Source organism: Zerene cesonia, chromosome 1, assembly GCF_012273895.1.
Source record: "Zerene cesonia ecotype Mississippi chromosome 1, Zerene_cesonia_1.1, whole genome shotgun sequence".
Taxonomy (NCBI): Eukaryota; Metazoa; Arthropoda; class Insecta; order Lepidoptera; family Pieridae; genus Zerene; species Zerene cesonia.
Window position 1 is genome coordinate 1199545 of NC_052102.1, and position 12162 is coordinate 1211706.

The 12162-nt window shown below is 34.1% G+C and overlaps 1 protein-coding gene across 1 annotated transcript in view; it reads right to left on the reverse strand.

The window, feature by feature from the left end:
- The window catches only part of LOC119840055, a 61684-nt gene extending 51524 nt beyond the window's left edge, over window positions 1-10160 (reverse strand). The window contains exon 1 of the mRNA XM_038366556.1: window positions 9972-10160. The gene's annotated coding sequence lies outside the window, so the exon portion shown is untranslated. The remainder of the gene's footprint in view (window positions 1-9971) is intronic.
- Window positions 10161-12162: the final 2002 nt, after the last annotated feature.

A 12162-nucleotide genomic window follows, 5' to 3' on the forward strand; every position in this document is an offset into this window, starting at 1 on the left:
TGAAGGGAGTTACGTGGTTACGGTATGGTATGTTTAAGCAGAAGCGAGTGCAGGCATTCTGTAGCCTTTGAATAAGCCTTTATATCCTACCAATATTATAAATGCGAAAGTTTGTAAGGATGCGTGTGTGTTTGTTGCTCTTTCACGCAAAAACTACTGAACCGATTGCAATGAAATTTGGTACGTAGATAGCTGGACAACTAGAATAACATATAGGCAACTTTTTATCCCGATATTCCTACGGGATACGGACTTACGCGGATGAAACCGCGGCGCGCAGCTAGTAATATATAATATACCTAACTAGCTTTTGCACGCGGTTTCGCATGCGTTAAATTTGGAGCAGTTTAATAGATGTAATTTTAAAAATAAACTTTCCTCTAGAATCAAGCTATATGTTTAAAAAAATCCTCACTAAATCCGTTGGGTAGTTTTTCAATCTATAAAAAAATCCCCACTAAAATCCGCTGTGTACTTTTAAGATCCAAGCATACATAAAGACGCGGGAAGCGACTTTGCTTTATGTAGTGATGTTCCTTTTAAAAACTATTCAAAATGTTCTCAATAAGTCAATGTGGTTTCAGAAACAGATTTCAAAAGCAGAATAATTTTTTTATTAAACTAGACCTTCAAAAGCGCTTTTGAATCGTTAAAGTAAACAATTAAATATTTACTACTGTCTCTTCATTAAAAAAAAAAACTGTTGAATTTAATAAGAGCGTATAACTAGTGGGTTTGAACACAATGAATTAAAAATGTGAATAAAAAAAAAATCAAACATAATGAATAAAATCATCTATCTAAAACAAAGCGCTCACATAAAAGGGCATAAATAACAAATATGAATTTGACAAATAAACGATAGCCATCATTTTATACAGTATATCAAGTTGATCTATAACCAGACCAGTTCTATAATTTATGGACCCCATATTTGTATCTCCCGCGTAAATTATTTCAAATTGCAACAGATTACGCAAGTCCGAATGCAAATAATACGAACCTGATAGTATTACATAAATACCGCGTAATTGACAATGAGTTACTGTGTTTGTTGAAGCCAAATATCAATTTTGTTGGGAAATATGGCAAGCAATAAATAATTGTCCATAGACAATTTACACCATGTATTCAAGGTAACAGTCGCTATAGCAATTGACTTTAAATTAATAAAATAACATCAAATTTTCACAATTTAAAAAATCCTACTTCCTTCTAAACTGACATCCTATCCTACTAATATTATAAATGCTAAATTATGTAAGGATGTGTGTGTGTTTGTTGCTCTTTCACGCAAAAACTATTGAACAGATTGCAATTAATTATTTTTTTGGTACGTAGACAGCTGGACAACTGGAATAACATTTAGGCAACTTTTTATCCCGATACTCCTACGGGATACGGACTTACACGGGTGAAACCGCGGGGCACAGCTACTTACAATATAATAGCAATGAGTTTGCAATGCAAACAATAAAAAACATAGCTTACTTGAGGCTTTTGCAAGGTATAATGGAAGGAACAAACACAAACCCACCCTTAACCACATTTGACACACCCAATTACAATTAATTCCCTACGCTGAACAAACATTTTCACTCATTTGCATATTATACTAGCAGTTCTACAAAAATAGCAATGAACAAGATTGTACTTCGGATTACGTTTCATCCCAATGAGGAAGTTGCACAATGTTGAATCAATTGCATCCATGAGGATTGAGATAAGGACAGAGATGACAGATTAATACGATAATGGCTGCGTAACACTGACCTACACCAAAAGTTTTAATACTAACGTACGTCTACGATTTACTACTGAAGAAATACTAATTTGATTCATTATAACAGAACTATATTACATACCTACTTTTATGTATATTAAACAACAAGACTTGTTGTGTACTCTAACTATATTTTATTGATATTAACAATCATATTTAGAAATCTAGTAAAAACGATTAAGTATGTATGTATGTAACTCCAATAATAATGATTACAAACAGCTAAAATAAACAATCAAATACCGACACTGTCCGTTATCAATTGTAATGCGAGGGTTTAACCCAAATCGAGTGTTAGTATAACCTTATCTAAGCTAAACAACGTGCAGGTTGGATTATCTGTGCATTTAGAATCATATTTAAATATTATTTTTAAATTTGTTCTATTCGGATTTCGCATTCGGATTTTGAATTTTATTTTGATTTTTAATCTAACCTTTGCACTAGAATTAAAAAAGTTAAGCTTGTTACAGTTTAAAAAAATGCTGATGCAGTTTTTAACTTTATGTGTTTAAATAAAAGTTACCACCCAGTTTACCTTCAATTCCAACTTCTAATAATCGTATAAGGTCAGGTCGATCGTCGTCAGTAGCAATAGGTAATGGCAGTTTTTAGGGTGCAGTGAGATGGAAATAATTAAAAAAATATAATTATAAATTTATATCAAGAACATGAAAAGTATATGTATATATATATATTGGCTGCCAGTAACAGATAAAAGTTCTAAATTGAATAAATACAAGGAAAAAAAACTTAGAAGGGTCTGGCGCTAAAGCAAGCACCTTATCACCAAGTAACCTTGATAACAACGGATGCTGGTAAACGATATCTAAGCAAATATAAATATTGTACATTTTTAACACCCACAGATTATAAATATGCTGTAGGTATAGACAACAATGAATCAGGTCATTTTATCCTTATATTTGAAAATTATTATATAATATCGTATCATGTATTGTTTCCTTAAAACCTCGCAAAATTCCCTAAAATACATTTCATCATTAAACTCCATAAATGTTAATGATGATATGCATTTTAGGATAGTTAATTTGACTACATAATTATTAATGTTATTTATACTACTACTTATATTATAAATGCGAAAGTTTGTAAGGAAATGTGTGTGTTTGTTACTCTTTCACGCAAAAACTTCTCAACCGATTGCAATGGAATTTGGTACGTAGATAGCTGGACAAATGGATTAACATATAGGCAACTTTTTATCCCGATATTCCTACGGGATACGAAGTTACGCGGGTGAAACCGCGGGGCGCAACTAGTTTAATATAATCATTTGGTACAAGTGCAAATAATTAAGTAAACGTGTCAGAATTATTCGCCATCGTAGTTATAAATGATGCTTTAAAAAGTAATGCATTCAAAATATTTTCGTTAATAAGTAAAAAATTATATTTAATGTAAAATCTACTAATAAAAAACATACACACGATCTAACGTAGAACATCCTTTTTTAGAAGTCGGTTAAAGACTCAACATCTCTCGATCAAAGATCTGCAGTATCAATAGATATACACGCAATGTCGCGTGTGACGAAACACCAATTGTTTTCTAAAACATACACTTTCACGGACGATTCATCGGCTAATTCTCTTTAATTACGGGCAAATAAACGGTTGAAGAAGGCCGTTCGATTTTGATGTTTTCGTGTCAATGTTTTACGTGTATTGATAGAACAAAAGACAATTGATTGTTTTCAATGGGGATACCTTAGGCATTGTTATAAGAATACTAAAATATAACCTCAACTAACTTAAGTCAGAAATATGAAACCGCGAAATTTCAACTGACGTTCCAAACTGAGGTTCTTAATTCAACTGTTTTTTTTTTTTTTTGTTTAAAGAAATCTTTATTTGGTTCCATTTTCGTCGTCAGTGATCATTTTATAGTAAAGATTGAATGTACTTTATTGGACTAGCAACACTCTATTTTGTGGGCTTATCAATATTTTCTTTTTTGAATCATGATATATATATATTGAAGATCAAATATCCATGCCTTGTATGTGTTTCAATAAGCATATTATATTGATTCATATATTAGCTAATAAATAATAAATAGCAGAATCAATAACGACGATGATGATGACCTATGAGTCATCATTGAATCACAAATGCTGCATCTCGTGATTTCTTCTGGGAAACACTTTACAACTGATTAGCGTAAACCTCGCTAAAAGCGTGTTTCATAAGAATAACAAGTTTGGAATTTATTATTATGAGAAAAACGGATAGAGAAGTAAAAGATAGTGATGTTGATTTTATTTTATGTCATAGCGGGCAACTGAGCTGATGGTTCGCCTGATGGTAAGCGATCACCACCGCCCATGAACATTCGCAAAGGTAGCGCCTCTGCGAATGCGCTGCCCGCTTTTATGGGGTAAGGAAAAGGAAAGGATTAACGACTGGAAAGAAGGAATGGACTGGGACGGGTGAGGAAAAGGAAACGGGCCTCCGGTACGACTCGAGTCGAGTCCCAAAGTTTTCTGTCTCCGTCTGATTCAATCTCCGAAACAGCTGCATGTTGCTGACCATTATTTTTGGAAGCTGTGCGGCGTGCGTATGTTTCTCTATCTCTCTCTCTCTCTCTCGCTCTCTCTTATAGAAACGAAAGGAACTTCGCTCCATCCGAGTGTCCCTTGACACCTCTAAAATTTTTTTAAATATAATCCTGAAGAATTAGTTTGTTTGAACGCATTAATCTCAGGAACTACTTCGACAATTTCAAAAATTCTTTCATCGCTGGATATGTACGTTATCTCCCAATGCGAGACGCTGTATATACCACAGACAAAGCCAGGTCGAACCGCTAGTACCAACTTAATATAATATATAATATAATTATATAAACCAATACGGGAAGTAAAGCCGAAGGAAAGAGAAAAGGTAGCCAATGAATATAGATCAGTAGAAATCCTAGCACGTAACCGTTATTACGAAAATTAGCAAAAACGATTACCAAGAACGGTTAATATTCATCCAGATAGCGTAATTTAAATTGTACAATCGTTTCACCATTTATATTTATGGATCAATTGATTTGACATAATAAATCGGTCAAGTGCGATTCGGACTCGCGATACTTGAGGTTCCGTACAGGTATGCTATGGAGCAACTGCAGAGAATTGGTCACCCATATATTTAATTTATTCCTTCTAATAGAATATTCTACTAAAGTAACTCAAAGTGTCTGCCTGTTTCACGCCAACCACTGAAAGCATTCGAATGAAATTCGTTCGAAAGATATTTTTAAGACCTGCTTATTTAGTTAAGTATAAAACGTTAATATGTCTCGTAAACTTAAATTCAAACATTTATATATCCATCTAGACCTTAGAGCCTTTTAAGTCATAATACAAAATGAACTTATATGCTATTATCTGTATCATGGGGGTTCTAATCACTCTACATATCATGTACAGTTACGATCAATGTGCATTGACACGAGTTGATTTCGAGCGAAATGTCGCAAGAACCACCCAGAGAGCGTGGGAGCCTCCCAATAGCATTGTGTGGTAGTTCTCACAAAAATATGCAATCTGTAACAGTGTAAAACACAGAAATCGCGGGAATAACTGCTTTTGCGCAAGACTGTACGCTTCTTTGAAAAATTATTACTTGTTTGTTATATGAAGTGTTACGGTTTTGTCAATATCTGTTCGTTATTGGTACTTTATCATTGGTGAATTGGTATGGGGGTCCCACAAGGACCTATTTTTGGACCGCTACTGTAAAAATACTCAACAGATACTATATTTTAACTTCATATCGGCCCTTGTCCAGGAGTGAACGTCCCATGGCCGAAACGACGAACTTCATATCGACCGGTCAATTGCCTGTTCTTTATACCTATGTTAGATCAAAGTTTAGATCGTACATGTCAACTAACGGTCACGCTGCATCAAGATTTAGATATAAGAGAAAGTGATCCTTAACCTTCCTTAGAACCAGTAAACGATAATCAAGATCACGACCCGGCATACCACAACATCTGTAAACAGAGGCAGGAGATGCTGTTTGATAAAACGCGGATTTGCTTTACCTCTAGTCCTAAACAAAGATGCGGCTTGTTGCCCGTAGATACCATCGGATGCCGTGTGAGACGCAGAGGATGAAAATATAAGATATCCTTATAAGCTGTATGACTTTCTATTTGTGCGTATTTTGTTCTAGTCAAACCTATCCCTACTATCTTAAAATCTTACTAATATTATAAATGCGAAAGTTTGTAAGAATGTGTGTGAGTTTGTTGCTATTTCACGTAAAAACTACTGAACAATGAAATTTGGTACGTAGACAGCTGGACAACTGGAAAAATATAAAGGCTTTTTATCCCGATATTCCTTCGGGATACGAACTAACACGGGTGAAACCGCGGGGCGCAGTTAGTAATGTTATAAATGCAAAAGTAACTCTGTTTGCCTGATTGTCCGTCCGTCTGTGTGTCTATTTCGTCTTCATTTGCTTTAGCTTCTGAATCGATTTAGATAAAATTTGGTACAAAGGCAAAACATGATGGACATAGTAGTTTTTTAACCAATAATCCGATGGCAACGGCAACTCCGCTATGCAGATAAACCTCAGGACTTTATATCTTTTACTTTGAATACGCGGGCAATACCGGGGGCGGAAAGCTAGTTTATCGTATCATTTATGCTCTGAATAATGGACAAAAAACAATTGTTCTAATATGAAAGACAACTCATGCAAATACCAACATGTTTTCGCAATTTAAAGATGTCCAATAATGTCCAATTAGCTTAAGAAAAACCAAACTCATAAAGCCAATCAAAACTAGCTTCGCTAACAACACTGCGAAAAAATAGTTCAATGCACGACAAAAATGTTGAGAAATTTATGAAATTAATTATAAAGTCTGCTAATAAATACCTGCTCAGTGTGCGTGCAACCTTATTTGTAAATTGATTTATCTTTCTGGATTAATGATACGCAAGAAATATCAATAACCAAGATGATTTATGACTAAGAAATATCACCAACGGAATTTATACTGAAAACATAAAAAATCTATGTTAGTAAACATTAATCAAAACAGTTTCATTATAAAAGATAACCGATTTATTTCATGCCCACTGAAGATGCTACAATATACTCGTATATTCCTTAGTTGTGTTCAAATTATACATCTAAATTAAATACTAGATATACTCTGAATGAATCCTAAAACAAAGGCGAAAATAAAACAACCAATAAGAATCTTTCATCTCTTAATGACTATAAAGTGGCCCAAAAACAATCAAAAGAAAAACTCAGCCAGTTACTTGGCCTACCGGTGACTAATCTTCGAAATTGACTTAACTACCAAAAAAACTAACGGCCACGTCTTTTATACCGTAAGCTTTCATGAGGCATAATTTTAATGTAGTTCTAATCTTATGATGGTTATCAACGAAGCTAGTTTGCGAACTAGCTTACTGCTGTTGCATTCCCAGGAAGAATTAAAACAATTAAAATATATAAGACCAGTTTATAGACCTCTACATCTCCAATTAAATATCTGCTAATTATTTCGCTAGCTTCTTCAAGTCCCCAACGATTTGTAAACCATCTGGAGGACTGGAATAGTAATAATCGACTCGGTTCGGATTGTTGTTTTGTCTCTGTTACTCGTATAGAATAGCTACAGTAATTCGTATAGCGTCCTTTTCTAGACCACGAGTTAAGTTCGATTGGAAATTCAGGTTCAGAGCGGGATTGCTTTTTTTAGATTTCAAAATCCTAGGCAAACAAAAAGAACTGTTAACCTTTGCGGAGGTTTACGTTCCGTTTTATGCATTTCTTAAAGTTGTTAGCATTTAAATTGGAATTAAACATTGAGAAAATAAATATATGTAAAATTAAATGCAAATGGGTGAAAAATTAAGCTATTAAGAAGGTCCTAGATCTCCATATTTAGAAAACCATTATATCTCATAATGCATGCGTACATGATGTTGCCATAAACGGGGATAATGTATGAATCATTTGTCAGATGTTGACCGATAATAATTTGCACATTTGTCCACTGTTTTACATCCTTGTTAACCTAAATGGTATAATTTTGAGCGCCAAGGCCGAATATCAATTAGTCTAATGATTTTTTTATACTTTTAGTTCATACGTATTGTTACAGTGAATACGGAAATTTTACACCTGGTTTTGATAAGAATATGAGCTTAATGTCAGCTTTGTGGATTGTAAGATTGTATTTCAACAATAATTATATGTAATTCAGTTCAATTGTAACATTTCCCTTAAATTAAGAAATCACTTAGATGAGGAAAACATATGTATCATGATAGGTTTAACCGTTTAAGGGTAAGTTGAAAGTGCAATTAAGGCGCAAGCCATTTTAGATTTAAGTCACACGATTGTAAATTCCCATAATTATTAACAAACTAGAAAACAATCGTCCTTATGTTGCCTTCATTTAATAGTCTGTATTGTACAACCTGAAAAATTAACACATTCATGAATCCACAATATTTTGTACCTTTATAAATATAAAAACAGAACGTATAAAAGCTATTCGGAGCTTATTGAACGTTACACAATATAGTTTGGCAAAGCGCCTTTACTACATATATACAGGATTAATTTTTATCCTTTCCAATATATGAGGTACGCTACACAAATAACCTTATCCCTGGCCATAAGATAAGACACAAATCTACACGTTTGTGCAGACTACCAAAATTACTCGTTCAGTATTCCTTCAAACACCGGTTTAAACAAATGGATAAACCATATAAATTTTAACTATTACTTAAATTATCGTTTCCTACACTCAACTAATTCTTCTCACATAACTCGTAAACGCAAGAATTTATTGAACCCGACAAAGGAAATATTCAATTTTATTGTTCGGGCAGCACGGGATAGTGTTAAAGATGGGGTTTTAAACAAAAAAAAATGACGAAACGTGATATGAAAACACATTGTTGCTAATGAAAAAACAAGCGCGTCTCTTAATGATACCTTACTTTACGTTCTTACATATCTTACAATATTCTCAAACATCAAGTCAATATTATAGTCAATATAATTGTTTTTAACAGAAAAGGTCACTGTCATTCCTGGGGAAGACGGTACCACTCTAAAATGGGACCAACTGACCTGACAACAGTCCAATATCAGCCATAATTAATCTCGAACATTCTACACGCAATGAAGAGGTTGCAGTTGCATAGCAGTTGTAGGTTATACTAATATGCGGTTAGCCGCTGTCATAAGCCAAGCGATTAAAAAGTAAATGGTCAAAGTATGAAAGTAGTTCAATGACTCAGAAGACCTTTACACGTTTACTTGGCGCGGATTCCATGATTCACGCGGTACTTTGTATGAAGTACTTAAGATGAAGTCATAAGCATTTAGGTAATTACCTATTGCCTTAATTTTTTTTGTTAGCAACAAAATTTTTGAGTCCTAACAAGAACAGAATACTTAGAAATAGATACACAGGGATTGTATTTATCGTACGCATCTTTTATTTTCAACATGCAATAATTTATTGCTATTCACTATTTATTTATGGAGAATGATGTGTGCATTGATAAGATCTGAATGATTTAATGATAAGACCCACTTTCCAGGAATCTATTAAAATCAACAGCTTTTTTTGTTTCCCGTAGTAGGTACATATATTTGGAGGGCGCTGGTTAGGACTTTAATAATAATAATTTTCTTTTAATGTTGTTTTTATTCTATGTGATACAGAATAGCATGATATAATTTCTTCTATGTATGGAATAACCTAATAATAAGAAATATTTTTTTAAGAATTCTGTATATTAATGACATAATTATTTTAAAGCACAAAATACCCATAGACTTACGAATTTATGTCACAACTTACATATACATAATCAATATTTTTAAGAATAAAATGATTAAAATGAGATAAATTAAATGATAATCATATAATTCATGTTGCCATTTAAGTAAATTATATATTTAAGATTGTAGAACCATTTCCCGTCAATTCCTAAAAGACTCGAAGGTCAAGATTAAGAGCAAAGTCACTTAAAGGGCAATTAAATTTCACAGCCGACACCAGTAGCCCTTACCCGTGAGTGGGTATTGGGTAGTAAGCACTTAATGAAATAATTCAAGTACTCCACCACAATGGCCCATTAAGCGCATTATGCAGCCGCGCATTCTATACTTACCAAATAAAAATATTCCGATAACAATAAGCACAAATCAGCCCTCCAGGGCGGTCACTCAATCAATTCCAAAGCACATGTCACAGAGTTAAAACACGCACAATATAAATCGGAAGCGCACGATACAACAAACGACGCGACGCGTGTGTCGCGCGCGAAGGTTCGGCGCGGAATGAAAAACAATGACGCGCGGCGTGCCTTGCCCCCGCTAGAGGCTGCGCGCGCGACGATGCATTGCGTGCATGCGTTCGCTGAAGTTTGTTTTCAATTCAAATGTAATGGTGCGTGAATTCTAATCAGATCATATTAGGAGATATGAACGGAAGTCACTTTATTTAAAGGAACTGTGTGTGGTCTGTGGACCGTGCATTAGCTTCCACTGCTTTCATAGATCAAAAGAAATGCTTTGATTTGTTTTGTTTTAGTGTATCGAATTGATTAATCACACGATGTTTCGTTTTCCCTCACTCAACCAAAAAGTATCAGAACATATTTTTATCTACTCAAAACATTCGATTTTTTTTAAGTCACAGTCGGCACATAGGAGCTGGTGGGACGCCTGATGGTAAGCACTTCCACCGCCCATGAACAGTTGGAGGCATAAGGTCCATTGCCGATCTTACGCCTCTACAAATGGGTTGCCGACTTTAAATTGGGAAAGGGTTAAGAAAAGATTGGCGAGAGGAATAAAGGAAAGGATTGGGAAGAGTAAGGAAAGGGATATGGGCCTCCGCCTCCCCCGCTCATCGAAGGAAACACAGCAGAATGCTATTTTAAGCCGGTCTTCTGTGGGGGTGTGGTACTTCCCCGGTGCGAGCTAGCCCAATTCGTGCGTGCTCGACTACCACATACAAAAATTTAATTGAGCATATTTGATTTTTTTATGTACGTGTGTAAATAAGCAAGCTAGACCACACAACGGCTACCAAAGTAAAAATCAGTCGAATATTAAGAACCTACTTTGTTTGGAAAGCCGGTTAAAAAAATATAGTTTTAATCATTTACGAATAAGTTGACGAGGAATTTTTTGGCACTGTTTATTGCCTAATTATATCGATTATTTTCTCTTCAATGTGAAACTTCTCATAATACGTAGTTAATACGAAGAAAAAACGAATTCATTTCAAACTATAATAATGCTCATAACATAACAATTAAGTATAACTCTTATCAATTTACGAGATCTCTATTAACAAAAAACCCTAATTCGATGTCAGTATTAATTAATTTCATCCATCCTCCAGTTTTTATGTGAATTCTTTTAAAACTGCGGTTTTACAGTTCTCACCGTGTCAGGTGAAACCTGTATAGATTAACTGACCACTAGTTGAAAAGTCTTCATGTATTATGTTACTTATCAAATTGATATGAAAGATGATTCTAATAATCTCAATAAAATAATGGTGACCTTTTTACCGCAGTGTCGGGTGGATGGCTTCTTTCAAGAACGACAACATGTAAAACAAAAGCCTAGAACATTTCAATATAACAATTACTTGAATAATAATAATTTTTGTCCATCTATTTCATATTAAATCCTTTTTAAATATTCAAATTTAGCAGCTATTTCTACCACAGATTACTGTATTGTTACTATATGTTCTGTGGTTTATATTCTAGAGTAAATAAGTACATACTAGATCAAATATGACTGTCGGTGTTTTTATTTTGTTCAGAAAACGCGCTATATTAAGTTGCGATATCGTATCTTCTGCCTACGGCTTCGCACGCATTAAAATCTCGAGTAGTTTAATAGATGTTTTTATACACATAAGCCTTCCTCTATTCTATCTATGAAATCTGCATCAAATATCCGTTGCGGAATTTTAAAAGCTTAAGCATACATAGGGTTATAGAAAGCGACTTTGTTCTATACTATTCTATACTATGTAATGATGGAACATATTTAATTGAATGAGGGTTGCAAGCAAATAAGATGTAAAAGTGAGCAGTAAGCTTTGACTACAAAGATAGCACATAAATCCTCCCTTGTAATTTATTTGAAATTCAAAAATTCTATTTCACTAGTATCTAAATGCCAAACTGATAGCCCATTGTTCTGCCGATTTCCACGAACAAAGGGGAAGTGCTCGTCACACTCCATACAATGCACGTATTAGTATGTAAATATAATAATAGTATTGTTACGGTTGTTACTCAAGCGATCACGTGTAAGATAGGCGGTATGCTTTAT